This window comes from Dendropsophus ebraccatus, chromosome 14, assembly GCF_027789765.1.
Source record: "Dendropsophus ebraccatus isolate aDenEbr1 chromosome 14, aDenEbr1.pat, whole genome shotgun sequence".
NCBI classification, from domain to species: domain Eukaryota; kingdom Metazoa; phylum Chordata; class Amphibia; order Anura; family Hylidae; genus Dendropsophus; species Dendropsophus ebraccatus.
In genome coordinates this window covers 52,811,853-52,836,711 of record NC_091467.1, presented here as the reverse complement: position 1 = coordinate 52,836,711, position 24,859 = coordinate 52,811,853, and the positions used below count along the sequence as shown (strand labels likewise).

The 24,859-nt window shown below is 43.2% G+C and overlaps 1 long non-coding RNA gene across 1 annotated transcript in view; it reads left to right on the top strand.

Moving 5' to 3' along the window:
- Positions 1-24,383, top strand: part of LOC138772532 (uncharacterized) — a 70,468-nt gene extending 46,085 nt beyond the window's left edge. The window contains exon 3 of the long non-coding RNA XR_011359776.1: positions 23,816-24,383. This is a non-coding gene — a long non-coding RNA (uncharacterized lncRNA). The remainder of the gene's footprint in view (positions 1-23,815) is intronic.
- Positions 24,384-24,859: the final 476 nt, after the last annotated feature.

Sequence of the window (24,859 nt, the reverse complement as noted above, 5' to 3'; positions counted from 1 at the left end):
TCAATTAGCGGAATTAAATAACTTGACATGAAATCAACGTGACTGACAGCCGGAGGTGGGGGTGTACTGCTGAACGCTTTCAACCCATCCCCCACTTTGTGAGGATGCCTATATTCTTCGAAACACAATGGATCACACTTGAGTATTTTTTCTGCTACTAATCTTTGCAATTTAGCATTTTCTTATTTGCTGCTGGATGGGTGGGGGGGCCCGGGATTGCAGTACGGCTGTCACATTGCTCATTCTCTGTACTTATCTCCGGTTCACATTCCCGGCTTCCAGGCGTGTAAGCGAGATATGAGTGATGCCCGCAGACTCCGCTTATGAGCGGGTGATACGTTATCACTGTGCATGCCTTTTTATTTAAAGTTTATTCTAAGGATACAATGAGCGTAAAAAAAAAATTAAAGTGGTCAGGGAAAGGGATGTTTTAAAAGGGTTTACTTTAAGTTTTGCAATAAAAGGAATACAACTAGGAATGAACCTTTAATATCATACACTACCGAAACACCCCTTCCCCTGACCCTAGGTATGGATGAAGATAAATGAGGACAGTTCTGCTAGCAACTTAGACCAATTTTGTAAAATTTTGCACTTCCTTCTTACACATAAAAGAACATACTTGTGGATGAACTGATTCAGTGTATTAAAGGAGAAGTCCATGCATCAGCCGGGACATGCAGTCGTGATGTCATCCTAACGCCGGGAAAAATGCCTTCTGGGGGGACTTAAAGAAGGTCAGGGGTGCATTGTGGACACAGGGAGAGATAGACAATCCTTGATTGTTATTTTGTTCCCTGCCCCTGCAGACTTTTAGAATTTTGCTAGGGCAAGACTTCTCCTTTAAAGTGTCCCTGTTGTTATAAGTTTTAAAACCTAAATCAACAGTAGATGTAAAATAAAGCAATTTACATTAATTTTTTTAAAATATCATGGAAAACACGGCACTTCCTGTGTTCCAACTTTTTTTTTCTCCAAAGAGTCTAAACACAGGAAGTCCCGTGTTTCCCAGGTCATCTATGCTCACAGAGAAGGCAGTCATGTGATGGACACATTGAGCTGTGACTCTCTTTACAGGTCAGACCATGTATTTAGTCTCTTTTTTCAACCAGCACAAGTCAAAAAAGCTGCCTTCAGGAGACTGGACCTGGATACAAGTAAGTATAGCTTTGTTTTACAGCATGATAATAACAAAAAATAATTAATGTATATTGCAAACTTGCTTTATTTCACATCTACTGTTGATTTACATTTTGAAAGTTATAACGACAGTGACACTTTAAGTGGAAAGAGTCTGTCGATTTCCATGATACACCTATGTTCTTCCAGGCACATAAAAAAATTGGAAAAAAAAAAAAAGTCCAAACTATAACACTACTGTGTTGATCCAGTTATGAACCCTTATGAGGCAGATGTCATTTGCCCCATGCCAGGGGGGAGAAAAACTTCCTCAATCCATTCCTCTTTATCCTATGGAAAGGATACATATATAGTATAAAAACCATATATTTGGCAGCATAATAGGGGTGGTCTTGATTGTTACAGCTCCACCCCACACGGATATCCAGTCACCTGGCCTCTGATTTTTAGAGTTTCTTCCGCCTACACAAGGTATCCACCAACAAAATGCTTTTTGTTAGCATTAAGAGAGCAATCCATTCTTATAAGATTATATTAAGTGGTTCAGAACAAGATGTCTTTACATTTTTATTTCCAAAATCCAAACAAAATTAAAATACTCATCAGGAGAACAAAGCATACTAAAAAAAAACCTTCAAATTGTATCCGACCATTCCGTCAATGTGACATCCAAATAGCCCTCGTCCGTTAATCCCATAATGCAACAAATTCATCTCCACAAATACACACAACGCTTAACCTTTAACATAATGCACTAAATGTTTCCATGGTGATAAATCTCCGACCTGACCAAATAAAATCATTTGGGGGAGGAGGGGATAAAAAATAAACTCTCTGTAAAATCACTGGCAGGTGAATATATTACTGTCAGAAACATTTCCAAACTTCCCAGCACATGTAGAATAAATAAATCAGAGAGAGCTCCAGTAGGTACTGAATGTTCTTGATCTCTTTGGCACAAACCACAAACTCAATAATTTTTTTTAATTAATTTATTCTCTTGCTTTATTTTTTTGTATCCTACAAATTTAGATATGATTTTATACAAAGATTTCTTTTTTGTTTACCTTTGCTGTATTGTGGTTAAAAAAAGATGATCCAGGGGGGGGGGGGGGGGGGGGTAAGTGCGCGAGGAGGGAAATGTTAAAAATTTGATAAATTTGATCTCGCCGCAAATTCGGCCCGGGAACATACTGTACCGGGTCTCGTCTCCACTCCTGCTTGCTTTAGGGTCTGCATCTCCCAGCACTCGGCTGCCCTGCCACAGCGCACTGATTGGCTGATCGCCAGGAGAGACCTCAGGAGGCCCTGAAGCAAGCAGGATCAGGGACCTGGTACAGTATCTTCCCAAACAGTATCTTCCCTGGCCACGGGGGTTAATGGAGCTATGTTTGACATACTCGCGGGATGACAATGCTAACTAATGCTGTAGGGATTACCTACGTTGGGGGGTTATAGATACTCGGGGCACGGCTAACTGCCAAGACCTACAGAGGGATGCCTCTATGGGGAATTCTACATACTAGGGGGCTTACCTATAAAGGCATGTCTACTCACCATGGAGACTACTTACAGAGGGGCCTAACCACTACATGGATACACAGAGGGGTTCCTGACTATATTGGTGCATAAAGGGGCATAACTACTATATGGAGAGAGTGACCTAACTACTTTATGGAAGCAGAAAGGGGGGCCTGACTACTGTATGTGTGCACAGAAGGGCCTAACTACTGTATGGGTATCACAGAAGGGTCTAACTACTGTAAGGGAGCACAGAGGGAGGCCTGACTACTATATGGAGAGAGAAGCATTGAACTACTATATGGGGGCACAGAGAGGCCTCACTACTATAAGAGGATTCACAGGAGGCCTATCATCTATATGCAGTCACAGAGTGGCCTGACTACTATATGAGAGCACATATGAGGGCCTTACTACTAAGTGAAGCATAAAGGGGCCTAAGTATTATTTGAGGGCTAAAATTGGGTTTATATAGTAAGTGGTCACTGTTACAGTGTAAAGAAACACACATGGGGACTTTATGTAGAGATAAGGATGATGCTAGAGTTAAAGACTTAAAATGTTTGCCTGACAGATTTGGGGAAAATGAGGTGTTACCAGAAAAAGTCTTCATGATGGCTGGGCAAGAAAGAAAGCATTTCTGATCAAAGAAGGCAACCCCTGTGAGTCCCTGGATGTAACTGCACCGTAATTACATAAATGGTGTGCAGAGCCTATGTATGATTGGTATATACCTCTTTATGGGTCAGTGTATGAAGGAATACTGGTCTTTGTACAGTGGATTTTATTTTGTAATGGTATGGTAGTATTAGTCACTATGAGGTTGTGGTGATGGTGGTGGTCACTCTGTGGTGGTGATATTATTTTATTTTATATGCTAGTGTTATTGGTACTATTGGTCTTGTTGCTGGTATCTTTGGTCTTGGTATACTGGTCACTATGTGGTGAAGATGTGATATTTTTTTCTGAAATACTGGTATTATTGGTAATATTGGTTTTGGTTTACTGGATATGGTCAGTAACCGTGTAACAATTATATGTAAGGTGATAATATGGTACTATGGATATGGCTGTATCCAAGTTTTCCATGACTCCCTAGGACTTCATCCAACTTCTTCAGCCACTGGTATTCACAAATTCAAGTTGTGCTCATCTCTAGTACATATGAATAGTTGTTTCACAATTAAATGAAGAACTCCATGGTATATTATATACTAATCTACACCCATCTCCTTGAAGGCCAAAGGGTGCTGGGTACCTTTCATTCATGGTCCCAACTGAGGCTGACTAGAAGCTATATACCCAGGCTTTTGTAGTAGGAGTGGAGGGTTATCTGCATTTAGAACTGTCCATGTAGACAACTGATACTCGTGAATAGTAGGCAGGTAAAGTTTTCCACGACAAGCACGAAGGGTACATGGTTTTACAATTAGAGTTACGGGGTTTGGCACTAGGGAAATTTATGGGCAGACATTTGCCATAGACCCAAGACTTTTTGGTATAAAATTGCACATGGACAAGTTGACAAATGCAAAATGAATGCTTCTATAGTGTATATATATATATATATATATATATATATATATATATATATATATATATATATATATAAAACTTCAGAATTCACGGCACCTCCGTATCGTGAAAAACGTGTTGTTTATTTCATATCAAAAAAAGTATTTTACAAACAAGTGCTGCTATATTGTTTATATATATATATATATATATATATATATTTACAAATAAGACAATAAATGCCATTCTATAAATGCTGGTTATCCAGCATTTACATTTTTTTTACTATATTGCTGCCCTGTTGGTAAACATATTAAAAATGTTATGCTTACCTCTCTGCACTTCCCCGGTGTCCTGATGCGGCCTCTCTGGTTTACCCCACAGACTGCAGCTCAGCAACTTCCCAGAGCTCCAAGATCTGCAGCCCCGCTACTACCTTGTCTCGGGAGTGACAGCCCACTCAGCTAATCACTGGCTGAGATGCAACTGCACCGTGGCCAGTGATTAGCTAAGCGGGTTGTCACTCCCCCAAGACTTCTTTGTCTTGAAGGTAGCAGAGCAGCAGTCAGTGAGGTACACCGGAGAGGCAGCATCGGGATACCGGGGGAGCACGGAGAAGTAAGAATAACATGTTTCTTATATTTACCAACCGTGCAGCAATAAGGAGATATATATATATATATATATATAATAAATGCTGGATAACCCCTTTAGTTATGTTAAATAAACCCATCAGCCACTTTTCCTGTGGTCTGGTGCCCCTTTCCTGCAGTCTGGTGCCCCTGCGCTGCAGCTAATGTGCTTTTCCTGCGGTCTGGTGGCCCTTTTTGAACTCTGGTGTCCTTTTCCTGCAGTCTGGTGCCCCTTTCCTGCAGTCTGGTGCCCCTTTCCTGAAGTCTGGTGCCCCTTCCCTGTGGACTAATGTGCTTTTCCTGTGGACTGGTGTGCTTTTCCTGGGGTCTGGTGCCCCTTTCCTGCGGACTAATGTGCTTTTCTTGCGCTCTGGTGTCCTTTTTCCTGTGGTCTTGGTCCCCTTTCCTGCCATCTGGTGCCCCTTTCCTGCAGTCTGGTACCCCTTTCCTGCAGTCTGGTGCCCATTCCCTGTGGACTAATGTGCTTTTCCTGCGGTCTGGTGCCCCTTTTCCTGAGGTCTGGTGCCCCTTTTCCTGCGGTCTGGTGCCCCTTTTCCTGCAGTCTGGTGCCCCTTTTCCTGCAGTCTGGTGCCCCTTTTCCTGCAGTCTGGTGCCCCTTTTCCTGCAGTCTGGTGCCCCTTTTCCTGCAGTCTGGTGCCCCTTTTCCTGCAGTCTGGTGCCCCTTTTCCTGCAGTCTGGTGCCCCTTTTCCTGCAGTCTGGTGCCCCTTTTCCTGCAGTCTGGTGCCCCTTTCCTGCAGTCTGGTGCCCCTTTTCCTGCAGTCTGGTGCCCCTTTTCCTGCAGTCTGGTGCCCCTTTTCCTGCAGTCTGGTGCCCCTTTTCCTGCAGTCTGGTGCCCCTTTCCTGCAGTCTGGTGCCCCTTTCCTGCAGTCTGGTACCCCTTCCCTGTGGACTAATGTGCTTTTCCTGTGGACTGGTGTGCTTTTCCTGGGGTTTGCTGCCCCTTTCCTGTGGACTAATGTGCTTTTCCTGCGGTCTGGTGCCCCTTTCCTGCGCTCTGGTGTCCTTTTCCTGCGGTCTTGGTCCCCTTTCCTGCAGTCTGGTGCCCCTTTCCTGCCGTCTAGTCCACCTTTGCTGCAGTCTGGTGCCCATTGCCTGTAGACTAATGTGCTTTTCCTGCGGACTGGTGTGCTTTTCCTGCGGTCTGGTGCCCCTTTCCTGCGCTCTGGTGTCCTTTTCCTGTGGTCTTGTGCCCCTTTTCTGCAGTCTGGTACCCCTTCTCTGTAGTCTGGTGCCCCTTCCCTGCGGACTAATGTGCTTTTCCTGCGGACTGGTGTGCTTTTCCTGCGGACTGGTGCCCCTTCCCTGCTGACTGGTGTGCTTTTCCTGCGGTCTGGTGCCAAGATGGTGCAATGCACTGACATTTTCACGTTGCTCTGACCTTCTAGACGACAAACCTAAATCAGCCTGTAGTGGCAAGGAGCCAATGGCTTTATGCCACACCATAGTTTTAAGCTGCATGTATGTCCTAAAGATGCAGTTAGTTGAGAAGTGAAAGAAGTGTGTACAGGTTGTGCGTGGTATAGCACTTCTGTTTTATTAACATATACAGGGCTGAGCTTCACTATGACACCCAACCTGTACAATCTGGGCTATCCACAGTATAATATGGTAATATGGCCAATTACATTATATACCACAAGGCAATTGTTGGGGTCAAGCTTGCCTCAACATCTAACTGCAACCCTTAAAATCCCCCTAGGCCAGACATTTCTCCCAGATATTACTTCTGACTAAGAAAAAGGTTTGAAAGGTGGAAACAGTCATTGACATTGTAATTTTGAATACAAAGGTACGAACCTTCCGCTCAATAAAAAAAAAAAAAACCATGAGACGTGTGGAGCATGTCAAGGAGGCAGATCAGCGTGTTATATATGAAGGTAATATTTTGCAGTCAGCCCCATGTCTGTGAGGCATTGGCTTACACGCCATATATAAAGTATAAATGGCTGTGCACGCTCACTTAAACCTGGCACCACATGTGATCTGTCTACTCTGCTAATGGAATAAAAGTTCCCATTAGAGTTTACACCTTCAGACGACTTTTACCAAAATTTAAAAAAAAAAACAGTTGTCTTCAGTCTTTTTTTTTTTTCTTTTTTTAGCAAGCAGCAGTAATTTAAAATTTAAAAAACTTTAAAATTATGTCTCTATGCTTTATCACTTCCAGAGTCCATCCCAAAACAACACATAAAGCGTTATATGGCAGTGCTATCTATAGTTTCCCATTAATCTGCCTTAGCACTACCCTCCAGAATTCTTGGCAGTAATTACATTGCCAGATCATATGTGTGTAATTGGCTTTATCCTGCCCGCATTTCAGGCACTTATCGTTTCCCCAGATATCTATAAGTGCATAACTCTGTACCCTAAAAACCTCTTTATTCGGCGTATATCTGATCGCGTGCTTAAGTTGCAAGTACAAAAATTTTTATCTACGTCCCAAATCATATTCCTGCTGCAATTGTTCTGAAGATTTAAGGTGGCTGTTGTCAAATAGCTGTGTAACCTTCCTAATCCCCACCCTAATCTTGAGGAGGAAATCTATACTATTCCCTTGTGTAAACCTGTGATTATCCCATAATAAAGTGATTTTCGTACTAGTGTACTGTATATTTGAAAAATTTTCTTCATCCTTCTCCACGTGTAAACCCATTGTTTAAATTGAGAAAGATTTTGTTTAGCGTCTGTCACCTTTCTATCTGACTCAATAACCTCCAATAATGTCTCGGCTATAGTACCATTATCCTTCAATATATACTTCCCTACCAAGGAGAATGGATTTTTAATCTGTAAGAGTGTCACTACGTAGAAGATAGGCCTGAAATCGTGGAGGGCTAGTTCCCCATCTTCCCTTAACGAGGTGAAGGATCTATATCGGGTCCTTGGTCTCTTCACCAGTGCTACCCTATTGGCCATAGATACGATTACTTTAGTCCTGATTTCCGTTTTATTTTTTATTTTCGCCCAGAGCGGCCTGATGTTATATTCTATAAACCTATTAGGGTCCTTAGTTATTTTAACACCCAAATACTCAAAGGCCTCATCCTCCCTCTTCAGCCCATACAATTCCCCCTGTTCTCCCTGTACATTTAAATTAAAAATGATAGATTTTATCAAGGTTCCTTTAAATCCTGACAGACCCCGAAAAACTTTTTAGTTTTTCCATCACCTTAGGAATGCCCACAACTGGGTCTCAAACGAATAACAGGATATTGTCCGCATATAAGACAATGTGATCTTCCCTCCCTCCCATTCCAAACCCACTGATTAGTGGGTCACTCTTTATCATTCTGGGCAGTAGTTCAACATACAAGGTAAACAATATAACACCCCTGTCGTGTGCTCCATGACAAACTAAACTCCCTTAAGCATTTCCCATTAATGATCAACCGGGCCATCGGTCTAAAATAGAACATCTTAATCCACTTAATCATTGTAGATCTAAACCTCATGGCCTTCAATACCTCCCAAAGGTACCCCCATTTCACCCTGTCAAACGCCTTAACTGCGGAATGGGGGGGCCTCCGCCTCCACCTGTAGGTTGGCGAATACTCTTTCAATGTTCCCACATACTGATCAGCCAAGGATAAACCCATTGTGATCTCTACCCGCTACATCTGGAACCACCCGTTTTATTCTATTAGCTACCAGTTCGGAAAAAATCTTGGTATCTGAGTTTAATAAAGATGTAAGACGATATGCCGAAATATCTAAAGGATCTTTGTTTTTCTTTGGAAAAATAATAATGGCAGCTTCCATGATAGCGGGTGGGAGAGTACCAGTGGTACAGGATTCATTAATAAATTCCAATATTTTAGGAAGAAGCACATCAGCACATTTTTATACAATTCAAAAGGCAGTCCATCTGGACCCAGATTAGAATTATTTGTCATTGTTTTAAAAATTGTCTGTTATTCCTCAGCCTTAGGGGATTTCCCAGCTCACTCTCAACCTTCTCCTCTAGCCTGGGCAGATCTAATGATGTAAAAAATGTTGTTATTTGTTCTATTGGGGCTGCTCCTTCCAGTTTATATAGATTAGAATAAAGTGCAACCAACATTTCCTCAATCTCCCTTGGTTCATTAGTTACCTTCCCGTCTTTCTGCCTTAATGCTGTTATTTCTTTCTTATCCTCTTGGGCCTTAATTATAGTGGTCAACAATTTATTCGGTTTACCTTCTTCCAAAAAGTATTATTTCTTTTGAAAAAAAAAAACATTTTATGTTATGCTTTTACTAACAAATAAGACGTATATTTTTCTTGGGCCTCTTGGAGCGCAGCTAAGCTTACTGTTGAGTGATTACCTATATATATATCTTGTTGCCTTTGAACGGCCTGTTTTAGTTCTATTTTTTTTGGCCGAAATTTTTCTTTGTAAACGCTATTTCTTGAATTACAAGCCCTCGAAAAAAGGATTTTAATGTGTCCCATACTATTTGTATGGACACTGAGCCTTTATTAATCTGCCAAAATACTTCTACTTCTTTCCCTATCTTGTTGTCACTATCTATTATAGACATCCAGTGTGCATTAATTCTCATACTACCATTTCTTCTTTTTCCCGCTGGTACTTGTTCCCTCCCTCAGCTCATTGTTAACTGGACTGGTGTATGGTCCAATAGGGCATGTGGCTCAGAGGTCATCTTCATGATTTTCGTTAATGCTAGCCTGTTATACAGGACCAATCAATTCTGGACGCTGAGCAGTAGGAGGTACTGAAGCACGAAAAGGCCTGTCTGGCCCCATACAAACACCGCCAAGTGTTCTCCCATCCAACCTCCCGAGCAAACCTTGCCAGGGGGGAGGGATGGGAGGAAGGTGGTCCTACTACTGAGCCTATCCTCCTCTGGAATCATAACAGAATTAAAATCTTCCATTACTATAACTGGTTTCTCCTGTTTATCTTTCAAAAATTCCAACAAATTTAATAAAACATCTGGTGTGAAGGGAGGGGGAACATAGACCACAGCCAGTATCAATTCGTCATTAAAAATTCAACAATGTAGAAAAATATATCTTCCTCTTTGTTCTATTTTTTCCCCTTAAGGCTAAATTTAATATGATGGTGTATTAATATAGATACCTGCAGAATGTCCTGAGGATCCAGAGTGGAACTTCTGGCCTGCCCAACGTCTACGTAATCGTCTATAGGTCTCTACTGTGGTATGAATTTCAAGAATACACACCACTGCAGGTAGATGTCGGTTAATAAGGTCAAACATTGCTTTACGCTTGGTCTTGTCCCCCGTTCCTCTCACATTACACACCGAGAAATCAAACGATGTCATAATTCAACAAAAAAAAGAAAAAAAAGAATTTTCTCTTTCTCCACCCGCTCGATCCCCCCCTTCCCTCCCCCCCTGACTGTCCCGTACTAGTATCTTCCAGCAATGGACTCCATCTACCCACTATCTCCACCCCCACATGCCCACCGCTTACCTCCCCAAGTAGAACATAATTTATAAATTTTACCATAACTTTCCCTGAACCGTAATACATGCGTGGTTCTGGAGTAATCGGGATAAAGCGCCACCTTCCCCCCATTGTATGTCAGGTCTTTCCTTTCCCTGGCTTTCGCAAGTATTGTACTGTATCTCTATCCCTAGTAAGCATGGTTTTGACCAAAAAGGTTCTATGTCTGCATCCCCACCATATGGGATGACCATTATTTAAAAAAAACAAAAAAAAACCCCAGTTAACTCACCTGGGGCCTGTTCCCGGCCCCTGCGCACCTCCTGGCCTGTTCCCGGCACAGGCAGGAAACAGCCGAGCTTCTAGGAGAGCTTTGTAAGAATGACGGGGGCTCTGGAAGTATCCGAAGCCTCTGTCATTCTCCCGAAGCTCTCCCGGCAGTTTGGCTGTTCGGGAGAGCTTTGGGGGACCCCCGGCGCAGGCAGTGTACATCACACTGCCTGTGCCGGGAACGGGCCAGGAGTCGCACGGAGGCCGGGAATGGGCCCCAGGTGACTTAACTGTTTGTTTTTTTTCTAAATGTAGGTGCAGTCAACGCCCTGCTGCGGTCAGGCAGGGGTAACATTTTCCGGCGTATAAGGCGAACCCCTGACCATCTTCTTGAAAGTCAGGGGTTGTCTTGCCTAGTCGCCTTATATGCCGGAAAATACGGTAACTACTAAAATACTGCTCCTACTGTCCTCCAGGCTTGTGCATTATAGTAGTTATATTCTTATACATAGGAGGCATGATTATAGTAGTTATATTCTTATATATAGGAGCAGTATTATAGTAGTTATATTCTTATATATAGGAGGCAGTATTATAGTAGTTATATTGTTGTACATAGGAGGCAGTATTATTGTAGTTATATTCTTGTACATAAACAGCAGTATTATAATAGTTATATTCCCATGCACACAGACATATTGTTGTAGTTTTATTCTTGTACTAGTCACATTATAATTATATTTTTGTACATAGATATCATGGCAACCTCGCTTACAGTAAGATGCATATATTGGCGAGTACCTTGTAGATATAAATCATTATGTACATTTCCTGCATTTCACTGTTTGTTGTCCAGATTGCTGTTTGGTTATTAGTAATGACAGGAGTCGGGCATCTTGCATCCATCTCCTCCATATATTACATTATATAGTATAACTGCTGTCATTGTCAGTGACACACATCTATAATCACTAACAGCTTCTCAACCGTATACAATCTATGATTCTCCCCTATGTTATTTCTGCTATTAACAATGATGTAGTTCAGTTACCTATAATAACACTATAATTTACTCCTCAATGTGGGTAATTTGTGAATTATTCTCACGTTAGTTAATAATACATAATTTGTACTGTATCTAATCCTATTATGTGATTTTGTGCCGATAGCCAATTCATCTATGCAATTTATATGCGATACTGATCTTGTGAACCTAAACCTGTCATATGTAATGCTGTGTGCTAAGCTTGTGTATCCAAGCCTATCATGTGTGATACATTCTCAGTGACCTAAGCAGCAGTGCATTCCCATCATGTAATGTTCCAAAAATGCATAATTGCCAAGGACACCGAGCTGGTAGCATGCTATGCCACTAACAGACACCCTTCCGGCTACTTGTTGCCCCTTCTGTCCTTGCCCTGGGCACCAAACTGATCCCACTGTACATGAAGACGTGCGGGTCACCAGCAGATCTATTATACGCTGTAGGCATCATTTCTCCTGCTCCAAACAAACAGTGCTGATAAAATTGTAACAACCAGGCCAAAGGGGGGAGAAGAATGTACCATTGTAACACTGGTCATACAAAATGTATAATTATAGAAATCAGAACATTGCTCATGAATATATCTATTATGATACAGTATAATAGCAGTTATATTGTACATAGGGGGCAGTATTATAGTAGTGATATTCTTGTACGTAGAAGGCAACATTATAGTAGTTATATATTTTTGTACGTAGAAGGCAGCATTATAATAGTTATCTGACATGGAGATAGAGGAGCACATCACGCTGCACATCACACCTATGGCTGATACTAATGCTGCTAAGCCTATTTATAATAGTTATATTCTTGGATATAGGAGCAGTATTATAGTAGTTATGGTGAGGGGAGAAAAGGTGTCCGGCACTAGCTGATATGGGGAGCACTGAGTCAGGATAAACAGGACAGGAGATACACGGCTGTAAGCGATGGTGTCCTTACCACTGAGTTGCGGTGCAGAGGCAAAGCAAAGAGGAGCAAATAACAATGTAGAGAAATAGAGTCTCGCACTCACCAACTTGAAAGATGCAGGTGGTTTATTTCAGACACATCGGAGCATATGCAGCAGGGAGAGGGAAGGTGGAATGGCAGGTGCGTTCACAGAGGAGCAACAATGTTTCACGCCCACTAAGGCGCTTCGTCGGGCTAGGAACAGCGTGTACGTGAGGGGGAGGTGCATATATACAAGTGAACAATAAAGTTACAAAAGTATCAATAAAGTTACAGATAAGTTACAATGCAAATAAACATATGGCAAAACATCAAAGGAGGGTATTAAGATCGTTCCTCTCATTGAGGCCACAAGGTCCTGTGGCGTCTAAACGCAAAATCCATAGCGTCTCGCGTTTGAGAAGGAGCTTGAGCCTATCCATGCCTGTGGTCGGGGGGTTAACCCTTTCAAGGCCGATAAAGCGGAGTAGCTTTGTGTCACCAGAGTGAGAAGTTCTATACCCTTCAGTCAGATGTTGCGCCTTAAACGCATTAATAATACCGAGAAGGGTTTCCAGCACCAGGCTGCTGCATTAAAATCACGTCTACTAGATAGGGGGTACCCCAGACCTTTAGTGGATGAAGCCCTCATTAAGGCTAATGCCCGCCATAGATCTTCCCTCATCCGTTCCAGACCCAGCGGTCCCCCCAAAAAAACTTTCAGTGCGGATACAAAAAGATTCACATTTGCATTACAGAATAGTAACATTAATGACACCGTGATGAAGATCATAAAAAACCACTGGTTTCTACTGCAGCAGGATAGTGACCTGAAAATGGTGGCGGATCGGAAGCCACTGATCACCTTTAGGAAAAGCAGGACCATAGCAGATGCCCTTAAAGAAGGTCACGCCACTAGACCAGGGAACTGGCTCGACCGCTGTTTACCGGAAGGTAATAAGCGGTGTGGCACTTTCCAATACTGCCCCCAGATGTTGTGTCTCACCTTCATCAATTTAGGGGGTAAGGACTGTTTCATCCGCGATTTTATTACGTGCAGGACCACTCACGTTATCTATGCCATCCTCTGCCCGTGCCACAGGTACTATGTAGGAAAAACCAAACGTCCCCTTTGGACTAGGTTTAAAGAGCATTTGTACTCTGTGCGCACGGGCAAGGGAGTGCCCCGGCTAATAGAACACGTACGGTCCGCACACTCTGGTGACACAAAGCTACTCCGCTTTATCGGCCTTGAAAGGGTTAACCCCCCAACCACAGGCATGGATAGGCTCAAGCTCCTTCTCAAACGCGAGACGCTATGGATTTTGCGTTTAGACGCCACAGGACCTTGTGGCCTCAATGAGAGGAACGATCTCAATACCCTCCTTTGATGTTTTGCCATATGTTTATTTGCATTGTAACTTATCTGTAACTTTATTGATACTTTTGTAACTTTATTGTTCACTTGTATATATGCACCTCCCCCTCACGTACACGCTGTTCCTAGCCCGACGAAGCGCCTTAGTGGGCGTGAAACATTGTTGCTCCTCTGTGAACGCACCTGCCATTCCACCTTCCCTCTCCCTGCTGCATATGCTCCGATGTGTCTGAAATAAACCACCTGCATCTTTCAAGTTGGTGAGTGCGAGACTCTATTTCTCTACATTGTTATTATAGTAGTTATATCTTTATACACAAGAGCAGTATTATAGTAGTTATAATCTTAAACATAGGAGCTGTATTATAGTAGTTACAGTATATTCTTGTACATAGTATTATAGTAGTTATATTCTTGTACTTAGGAGCAGTATTATAGTAGTTATATTATTGTACATAGGGAGCAGTATTATAGTAGTTATATTCCTGTATATAGGGAGCAGTATTATAGTAGTTATATTCTTGTATATAGGAGCAGTATTATAGTAGTTATATTCTTGTACATAGGAGAAGTATTATAGTAGTTATATTCTTGTACATAGAAGAAGTATTATAGTGGTTATATTCTTGTACACAGGAGCAGTATTATAGTAGTTATATTCTTGTATATAGGAGCAGTACTATAGTAGTTATATTCTTGTATATAGGAGCAGTATTATAGTAGTTATATTCTTGTACATAGGAGCAGTATTATAGTAGTTATATTCTTGTATATAGGAGCAGTATTATAGTAGTTATATTCTTGTACATAGGAGCAGTATTATAGTTGTTATATTCCTGTACATAGGGAGCAGTATTATAGTAGTTATATTCTTGTACATAGGAGCAGTATTATAGTAGTTACTGTATATTCTTGTATATAGCAGCTGTATTATACAGTAGTAGTTATATACTTGTATATAGGAGCAGTCAGGGCCGTTTCTGCCATGAGGCGGAATGAGTATTGCCGGCGGCAGACAGCAGCCCTGCAGCCGTTCACCTGTCCTGCCGCAGCCGTCCCGTCCCGCCGCCAACGCTTACCGCTGTCCCGCGCCGTCAATCAGCAGCTGTCATCGCCCTCCAGCGAGTCGTGAGTGCCCGGGGTCAGCGGGGGCTGCGATGCCCCCGCTGACCCCAGGCACTCACGACTCTCTGGAGGGCGATGACAGCTGCTGACTGACGGCACTGGAGCGCGGAAAGGAACAGCGGTGAGCGTTGGCGGTGGGACGGGACGGCTGCGGCAGGACAGGTGAGCGGCTGCAGGGTCGGGAGACAGCGGTGAGCGTTGGCGGCGATGACAGCTGCTGACTGTCGGCGAGGGACAGCGGTAAGCGGGACGGGACGGCTGCTGCAGGACAGGTGAGTGGCTGCAGGGCCGGCCCAGGGGGGGGGGGGGGGTGCGGGGGGTGCAGGCGCGGGTGATTCGGTTACGGCGGCGGGGGGGGGGGGTGCGGGGGGTGCAGGCGTGGGTGATTCGGTTACGGCGGCAGGGGGGGGGTGCGGGGGGTGCAGGCGCGGGTGATTCGGTTACGGCGGCGGGGGGGGGGGTGCGGGGGATGCAGGCGCGGGTGATTCGGTTACCGCGGCGGGGGGGGGGGGATGGGGGGGTTGTGAGGGGGCGGCCGCCTGAGGTTTGCCTCAGGCGGCAGAAACCCCAGAATCGGCCCTGGGAGCAGTATTATATACTACTATACTACTATATAAAAGTAGTTATTTGATAGAGACAGAAGACCCGCACTGGTAGCAAACAACGTGTTTAGTCCTTTATATGTGCCAGGAAAAATGGAGTCTAAGATATGTCACTGTGGTGGTGCTCAGATGAAAACCAGCATGAGATATATAAAAGTTGAAAATCTGGCATTTGTAGAGACTACGGTGGTTTATTGCAGAGTAAAGAGCTCACAGGGAGGGAGACATTGCAGGTGAACACACAAGTCATGGGACAGCTGTTATGGGTTTCCCCTTCCTCTGCCAGGAGTTAGGGGACTCTTCAATGAGGCTACATAGGTTCTCCTTTTGCATATTCATGTTTCCCAGGGGGCAATGCACCTAGAATCTTACTGCATTGAGCACTTTCACTAGCAGCCGGCAGTGCTATCGTATCGATCTGTTTCTCTTATAGGAGTTACTCCTGGCAGAGGAAGGGGACACCCATAACAGCTGTCCAAAGAATGGCAGATAATCAAATGAGCATGAACGGCATGATGTAATGCCGCTGCGGCTCCTCGCCTCTCCCTCATTTGGTGCTTCCCATCATGAAGCAGTTTAATGCCCCCCGATGGGTTAGTGTACTGGATAGTTTGGCAGTGGGTCCCCGGTGGTGGAGATCGCAGATCCTGGAGCTGGTGGCGTTGCTATTACAGAAGGCTTGGTCAGTTGCCTTGGCTGCGGTGAGGACGGAGCATGCGGTGATGCGCCTGATGGAGGCCTCGGCGTGCGCTCAGACCAGAGAGCAGGATGCCTGAACATTAGATTGGACACCGACCCCCTGTTATGACACCAACCAAACTTTGTGGAAACTTTTAAAATTCATGCCACAATTCTGGAAGAGTAAGAAATTAATAAGGGTTAAAGGGGAACTCCAGGCAGAGGTTAAAAAATTAACCTTCTTCAGAAGCAAATAGCATTACTTACCTATCTATCCCAGTTTCAAAACTACCAAAAATCCATTTGTTTTGGGGGGTTTTGTTCTGTATTGTGTGGCTGTACTTCCTGGTTGAGCAGTTCTACACAGTACTACAGGTTCCAGAATGCAATGCTTTCCCTCAGCTGTTCATCACAGTCCCCCACCCTGCCCATTTTCCACCCAAATCTGTTGCAGAACATCTAGGCTGTGTTCACACATTGCAGTTTCATTGTGTTACTGAATTATTTGCAGTACTTTATAATTTCATTGTGGTCCCACCCACACAGCACACTGTATTCTCTACCTGTAACACCACACAGGACTCTGTATTCTCTACCTGTAACACCACACAGCACACTGTATTCTCTACCTGTAACACAACACAGCACGCTGTATTCTCTACCTGTAACACCACACAGCACGCTGTATTCTCTACCTGTAACACCACACAGCATGCTGTATTCTCTACTTGTAACACCACACAGCACACTGTATTCTCTACCTGTAACACCACACAGCACGTTGTATTCTCTACCTGTAACACCACACAGCACGCTGTATTCTCTCCCTGTAACACCACACAGCACACTGTATTCTCTCCCTGTAACACCACACAGCACACTGTATTCTCTACCTGCAACACCACACAGCACGCTTTATTCTCTCTGCCTGTAACACCACACAGCACACTGTATTCTCTACCTGTAACACCACACAGCACACTGTATTCTCTACCTGTAACACCACACAGCACTGTATTCTCTACCTGTAACACCACACAGCACACTGTATTCTCTACCTGTAACACCACACAGCACGCTGTATTCTCTACCTGTAAAACCACACAGCACACTGTATTCTCTACCTGTAACACCCCACAGCACACTGTATTGTCTACCTGTAACACCACACAGCACGCTGTATTCTCTACCTGTAACACCACACAGCACCCTGTATTCTCTACCTGTAACACCACACAGCACGCTGTATTCTCTACCTGTAACACCACACAGCACGCTGTATTCTCTACCTGTAACACCACAAAGCACGCTGTATCCTCTACCTGTAACACCACACAGGACACTGTATTCACTACCTGTAACACCACACAGCACACTGTATTCTCTACCTGTAACACCACACAGCACACTATATTCTCTACCTGTAACACCACACAGCACACTGTATTCTCTATCTGTAACACCACACACCACGCTGTATTCTCTACCTGTAACACCACACAGAACACTGTATTCTCTATCTGTAACACCACACAGCACGCTGTATCCTCTACCTGTAACACCACACAGGACACTGTATTCACTACCTGTAACACCACACAGCACGCTGTATTCTCGACCTGTAACACCACACAGCACACTGTGTTCTCTACCTGTAACACCACACAGGACACTGTATTCTCTACCTGTAACACCACACAGCACACTGTATTCTCTACCTGTAATACCACACAGCACACTGTATTCTCTACCTGTAACACCACACAGCACGCTGTATTCTCTACCTGTAACACCACACAGCACCCTGTATTCTCTACCTGTAACACCACACAGGACGCTGTATTCACTACCTGTAACACCACACAGCACGCTGTATTCTCGACCTGTAACACCACACAGCACACTGTGTTCTCTACCTGTAACACCACACTGGACACTGTATTCACTACCTGTAACACCACACAGCACGCTGTATTCTTTACCTGTAACACCACACAGCACACTGTATTCTCTACCTGTAACACCACACAGCGCTGTATTCTCTACCTGTAACACCACACAGCACACTGTATTCTCTACCTGTAACACCACACAGGACACTGTATTCACTACCTGTAACACCACACAGCACGCTGTATTCTCGACCTGTAACACCACACAGCACACTGTGTTCTCTACCTGTAACACCACACTGGACACTGTATTCACTACCTGTAACACCACACAGCACGCTGTATTCTTTACCTGTAACACCACACAGCACACTGTATTCTCTACCTGTAACACCACACAGCGCTGTATTCTCTACCTGTAACACCACACAGCATGCTGTATTCTCTACCTGTAACACTGATATTGGAATAAAGTAAAGAGCTTCCTGGTCTGTGGGGAAGGAGGAGACAGCCTGGGTACCGCCTCGAATTCCGGGACTATTACCTAGGCTTAGTCCCAGAATTCCAGGTGGTACCCGGGCTGTCTCCTCCTTCCCCACGGACCGGGAAGGCACCGGGAATCAAATGCGGAAGGTTCAACAAGGTTCAAGTTCTATAGAACCTAACATTTTCTGCTGTTCGATTATCTCTAGTTATGTGCGCTCACTTGTACCTCCCCCTCCCACGTCTAAACCTGCTGAGGACTCCAGCTTCCAGCTGTCAATTAAGCAGGTAAGGAGAAGAGAGTAGACTTTTTTGCTTTTCAGTAGCTTGGAGAAGCCTTTTTGAGTCTTTGTACCAGAGAATAAAACATTTTCTATGCTATAGAAGCACAGACAAACATATTTAAGGTACCATGTGTCTTCTTGTCCTAAAAGGATCTAACAATGTCAGCAGTTAGGAACACGCATTACATCTGACAGGTTCCCTTGAAGTGTTGTAAAAACAAATGACAGGCAGGTGGGTGCGGGAAAATAATAAAGAAGCTATACTCACCAGGCCCCGTGCCACTCTCTCTCCCACAGCCACTGGAAATCATTTTCAGTCATAGCCCCAGCTCCTTTAGCTCCAATGTCACATACTCGGCTGATAGACTGCATGCTCAGCCAGTCAATGACTACAGCGGTGTCCATCCCCAGTCAGTGATTGGCTGAGCGAGCGATCTATCAGCGAGTATGTGGAGCTGCAGGAGGCAGGTAGCTATTGGATATCATTAAGGAAGAGCTACCCTATAGATAGGAGTGGAGCTGTTTCTGGAAGAAGGTTATGTTCTGTTCCTTTTTCATTGGTGAACTTGAGAGGCAAATGGTGCGTTTACACAGACAGATTTATCTGTCAGATCTTTGAAGCCCAAACCAGGAACAGACTATAAACAGGGATCAGGTCATAAAGGAAAGACTGTGATCTATCCTCTTTTTAAATCCATTCCTGGCTTTGGCTTCCAAAATCTGTCAGATAAATCCTTCTGTGTAAACGCACCATAATGCTGGGTTTACAAGGAAAGATTATCGTGCGAATTTGCACGATAACGATCGAATTCGAACGATAATCGTACGTGTAAACGCAGCGAACGATCGAACGACGAGCGAGAAATCGTTCATTTTGATCTTTTAACTTGTTCTTAAATCGTCGTTCGCAAAAAATTCGCCGATCGTTCCGTGTAAACAGTCGTTCAGTGATTTTACCTATGTGCGAGATAGGTTTAATTTATCACAAAACGATCGGAAATCGAATTTTCTGTACGATATATCGTTCCATCTAAATCTGATCGTTATAAAAGAAAAATTTTTACTTTGAAATTGTTAATTGTACGATTGGGCGAATTATCGTTCCGTGTAAACGTAGCATTAGGGTCCATTTACACAGAAAGATTATCTGACAGATTATCTGCCAAAGATTTGAAGGCAAAACCAGGAATGGATTTGAAAAGAGGAGAAATCTCAGGCTTTCCTGTATGACCTTATCTCTGTTTATAGTCTGTTTCTGGCTTTGGCTTCAAATCTTTGGCAGATACTCTTTTAGATAATCTTTCTGTGTAAATGGACCCTGATGGTGCGTTTACACAGGCAGATTTATCTGACAGATTTTGGAAGCCAAAACCAGGAATGGATTTGAAAAGAGGGGAAATCTCAGTCTTTCCTTTATGACCCGTTCCCTGTTTATGGTCTGTTCCTGGCTTTGGCTTCAAAAATCTGTCAGATAAATCTGTCTGTGTAAACACACCATTAACCAACCAAATTGTATCATAAATATCCAGGCAGGGATGCCCTTCTTCTCTATTCATTTCAACAGCTTCTCTCTAAAGGTGTGTTTACATAGAGAGATTTATCTGACAGATCTTTGAAACCAAAGCCAGGAACTAACTATAAACAGTGAAATGGTCATAAAAGAAAGAGTAGGATCTATCCTATTTTCAAATCCATTCCTGGCTTTGGCTTTAAAAATCTGTCAAACAAATCTCTTTAATTGCACCATTACTCTTTGACAGCCCTTTCAATATACAATTAAATCAGATTGTCAGCAGTCTCTCTCAAGTTAACAAGTCCGCCATATATAACCGTATACCAGTGGTTTCTAAATGCTGTAAATTGTAGTGTATAGAAATGTCTGTGAACCACAAGTGTCCCTCCAAAAAGTTAGGAGATATGAAGTAAGGGCTGACTGCAAAGCATTATGGGGAAGCTTGATGTCATGTGTTTTCAGTCCTTATCATCATAAGCTTTACAGTAATGGAGCAGCTTTATCAACCTGCCAGAGACAAAACATAGTCTGATTCGCCCATAGCAACCAATCACAGCTCACCTTTCATATCTGAACAAGCTCTTGTAAAATTAAAGCTGAACTTTGATTGGTTGCTATAGGCAAGTTACTAATTTGTAATTTGAGAAACGAAAGCTGCTCTGTGATTGGTTGCTATGGGCCACATCAAACCATATTATTTAGTGTCCTTAGTGTGGCCTAACCATAAGCTGATTGTTTAGTCACTCGTGTGTTTAGTGACCTCTGCAGTAAAGCGCATTGCCAGTCATTAATGGGTTAATGCTTCAGATGTGTTTACCTGCAGTAACCATGGCAACCGTGCACTGTGACGACAAGCGCTTATGTCATAAAGAAGGTTCCTTAAAGCAATGCACCGCGCCCTGATCAATGCCATCTTGGATGCGCCAGAGGACCTTGAGCTTTACTACTTTACTGCCCCCTACCTTTGATGTAATTTGGAGGTTCTAGCAGGGGAAAAGGGGTGGTCTGCTTTAGACTACCCCTTTATCAAGTCCCCACCTTCTAGAGAAGTGGACCTGGAGGGAAAGAGAAACATCCGCCTAGCCACCAATAAGGTGACAGATATTCCAGCCAGATCTTTCTCCCATCCAGTTTATTATATTTATAGTGTGGTATTACCCTCTAAGCCCAGGGGAGGGGCAACTCTCCAGCCATGGCTCCCTCGAGGTTTCGCCCGCAGGGGTTTTTTCCTCGCCTGAGTGCTGGAGGGTGACTCTTCGTGAGTCGGGGGTCTGCCATTTTCAGTGTCACGTGATTTTAAATAAAATTAGGACCCTTTGACACCTGATTACACTGTGTTGTGACTTTATTTTGCGTTCTTTGGTTTAACCAATCATAGCAACATGGACACCACCATAAATATATATCATATATATGTTGCAGGGAAATTATAAAATCAGAGATTTGATCAAATCGTCAATGTGTGTGTGGGTGTGTGGGTGTGTACTATCTACACATATAGGTAATGTGCATTTCTATGCTATAAAAGCCCAGACAAATAGTATTTAAAGTACCATGTGTCTTCTTGATGTAACAGCGTCTAACAGTGTCAGCCGTTTACAACCTGAATTACAGTACAGCTGACAGATTCCCTAAAGGAGAAGTCTTGTGAAACTAAGAAATGACAGGCAGGCAGTGGGGTGTGTGAAGATAATAAACAAAGTATACTTACCAGTCTCTGTGCCCCGTAGCTCTGCTCTCGGGTCTCTCTCGCAGCTGCCAGAAGTAATTTTGGCCCGGGTTCGGTGTACGTCTCAGCCCTGGCTCCAGCTGCAATGTCACAGAGAAGTTGATGGATTGCCCGCTCAGCTAGTCAGTGTCTGCAGTGGTGTCCTGTCTGAGTGGGTGATCCATCAGCTGAGTATGTGACGTTGCAGCTGGAGGAGCTGAGGAGGCTGGTGTCTGTCAGATATCGTTAAGGAAGCACTATGAGGACGCGGGGACAGGTAAGTATACTTTCATTATTATGTTCCTATACCCCATGCCTGCCTGAGATTTGTTAGTTTCATGAGACTTCATCTTTCAAGAAAATTAGATGGCACGCTGTGCTGTTTGCATAGAGTGACTGACAGGTTACTAGTAGTGAGCTAGCATTGCTGGTGCTAGTGGTGCTGGTTATATCTGGTGTATGTAGGGTGGGCCACTAGAATCATATTCCCTGGTGGGCCCTTGGTACCCCAGTCCGACACTGCCTAAGGGGGGAGAGCAGAGGGAGCAGGAGCAATGTGGATTGGCACATTTTTCTTCACTTCCTGCATTTCTATCAGCTACCAGTGTGGCAGAACCGTATAGATATGGTAATACATTATATAGACACATCTATGTAACTTTTAATGTACTTTTAATAAAAAACAAATTTTCCTTATGTGGAGTTCCCTTTTAAGTATTTATGTGGAAAAGGCACTGTTAAGAGATATAAGAAATTGGATATAGGTAGCGAACACGAACGCAAATATAAATTTAAATATTGGCAAGTTAGAAATGCATATGAACAGACATAAAGAGGAAAATATAATTGTAGTGGTGCACAATGAAGGTATAAATAGCATTAGAAGTCTGAGAGGAGACAGGCATCTAAGCTCTAGGATATATAAAATTCTAATGATAAGGCCTCATTAGGGTATAAAGGGTAATGGGAAAAGGACATTGGTCCAATTGAGGAGGAAAGTTGGAACAATGTACTTCAGGGAATATCTAGGGTATCGAGTAATCCTGAACATAGACTTACACAATTTAAAATACTTCAAAGAACCTATTAAACTCTGTCTTTTCTCAAGAGAATAGGTTGGAAGGACAGTTCCAATTGCAATAAGTGTGGGATGGAAGAGGCTGGTTTCTTACATCTCTTCAGGTCATGTAAAGTAACAACACGATACTGGGCAGAGGTGGCTAATATTAAAGTGCGGAAAGGTTTACTCAATAGCACATTAACAGTAGAACTGGCTCTGCTTGGTGATGATGCAATGAATGATGAATATTTATGTCATATGGACGTGTGATGTATTGAACATTAGATATTATCTCCATGTGATGTTTTTTATTTTGTAAAAGTGAATTTATTAGAGATTTTTAGCATAAGGCCCAGTTCACTCTGAGCAAAAACCGCAGAATCCCCCCGTGCCCAGTGTCCTGCAGTGAGTGGAGAGGAAGCGGGCACGCACGCCTTCCTATTCACTAACCACAGGACACTAAGCATGGCTGGATTCCCGCCGCGGAATTCTGCTGTTCTTGCTCAGTGTGAACTGGGCCTAACAGATAAGAAATAGAAAGTATACATCGACATGTATTGCAACAGAAACAACAAAAGTTTAAAAATATATATTTTTTCAACTAGTCGCAGCAGGAACATAATCCACGTCAATATATGATGCTGATGGCGTGCTCTCTGCTCAGGAATAAAAAGAAAAACAGCATAGCTGCGACCATTGCATAAGAACAAGAAATAACAAGTCCAAAGAAAGAAGCCTGGAGAAGTAGGGTGAAAGGAAGAAAAAAGAAAGTAGAAGAAGAGGAAAGAAAGGAACGGGAGAGAGGGTAGAAGAAAAGAAAAGGGGGGGGGGGTACACGACAGGAATGTGGCAGTGCATATATACTGTACCTTCATACAAGAAGACGATCATGAATGGGGATCCTGGTATCTGGGCGGCTCAGGTGAGCCAGCATGCAAGGGAGGATAATGCGATGTTCTTTTAAAATTTCTTTTTATAATGGGAAAATTTGTAGAAGAAAAAAAAAAAAAGGCAGATAATCCCCAAATCCAAGTGTGTTAACCTTGTGGCATTATAGCAAAGAAGACTGGAGGCTATAATCACTGTCAAAGGAGCTTCAAAAAGTACAGTGCAAAGGGTCCTAAAATGTATGTCAATGCAATATTTTTCAATAAACTAGTGAGGTTTCCAAAAGGGAGAAAAGTCAAATAAAAGAAAAAAAAAAAACAATTGGTGTCTCATAACTTGTTTTATAGATGTTTAGTCACAGTATCTCATTTTCTCACTATTCTGTGTCAATTTTTACTGCTATCCTAGAATGTTTGTACCTAGAAACAGGAGATGGACCACCACATCCAGTACAAGAAATAGTAATGCAACAATTGCCATGTTTCTGGCTGGGATCCATGGGGCTTCTTGAATCGATCTATTGGACTGAGTTTATTTTTAAACATGGAATAAATATTGTGAGAGATCTTGCAGCTTTTTTCACGCTTTACTGCAGGGACTGACGATACAGACACTGATCCAGATGTATGAGTGCTAATTTTAACCCTTAAGCAATTATTATAGGGTGAGTGCCCTAACTACAGTCCAGGGAAAGTCAATATAACATCAGCTTAGCAGGCAGCAATTATTGTGTGTGGGTGCTGAGTGACAAATGATGGTGC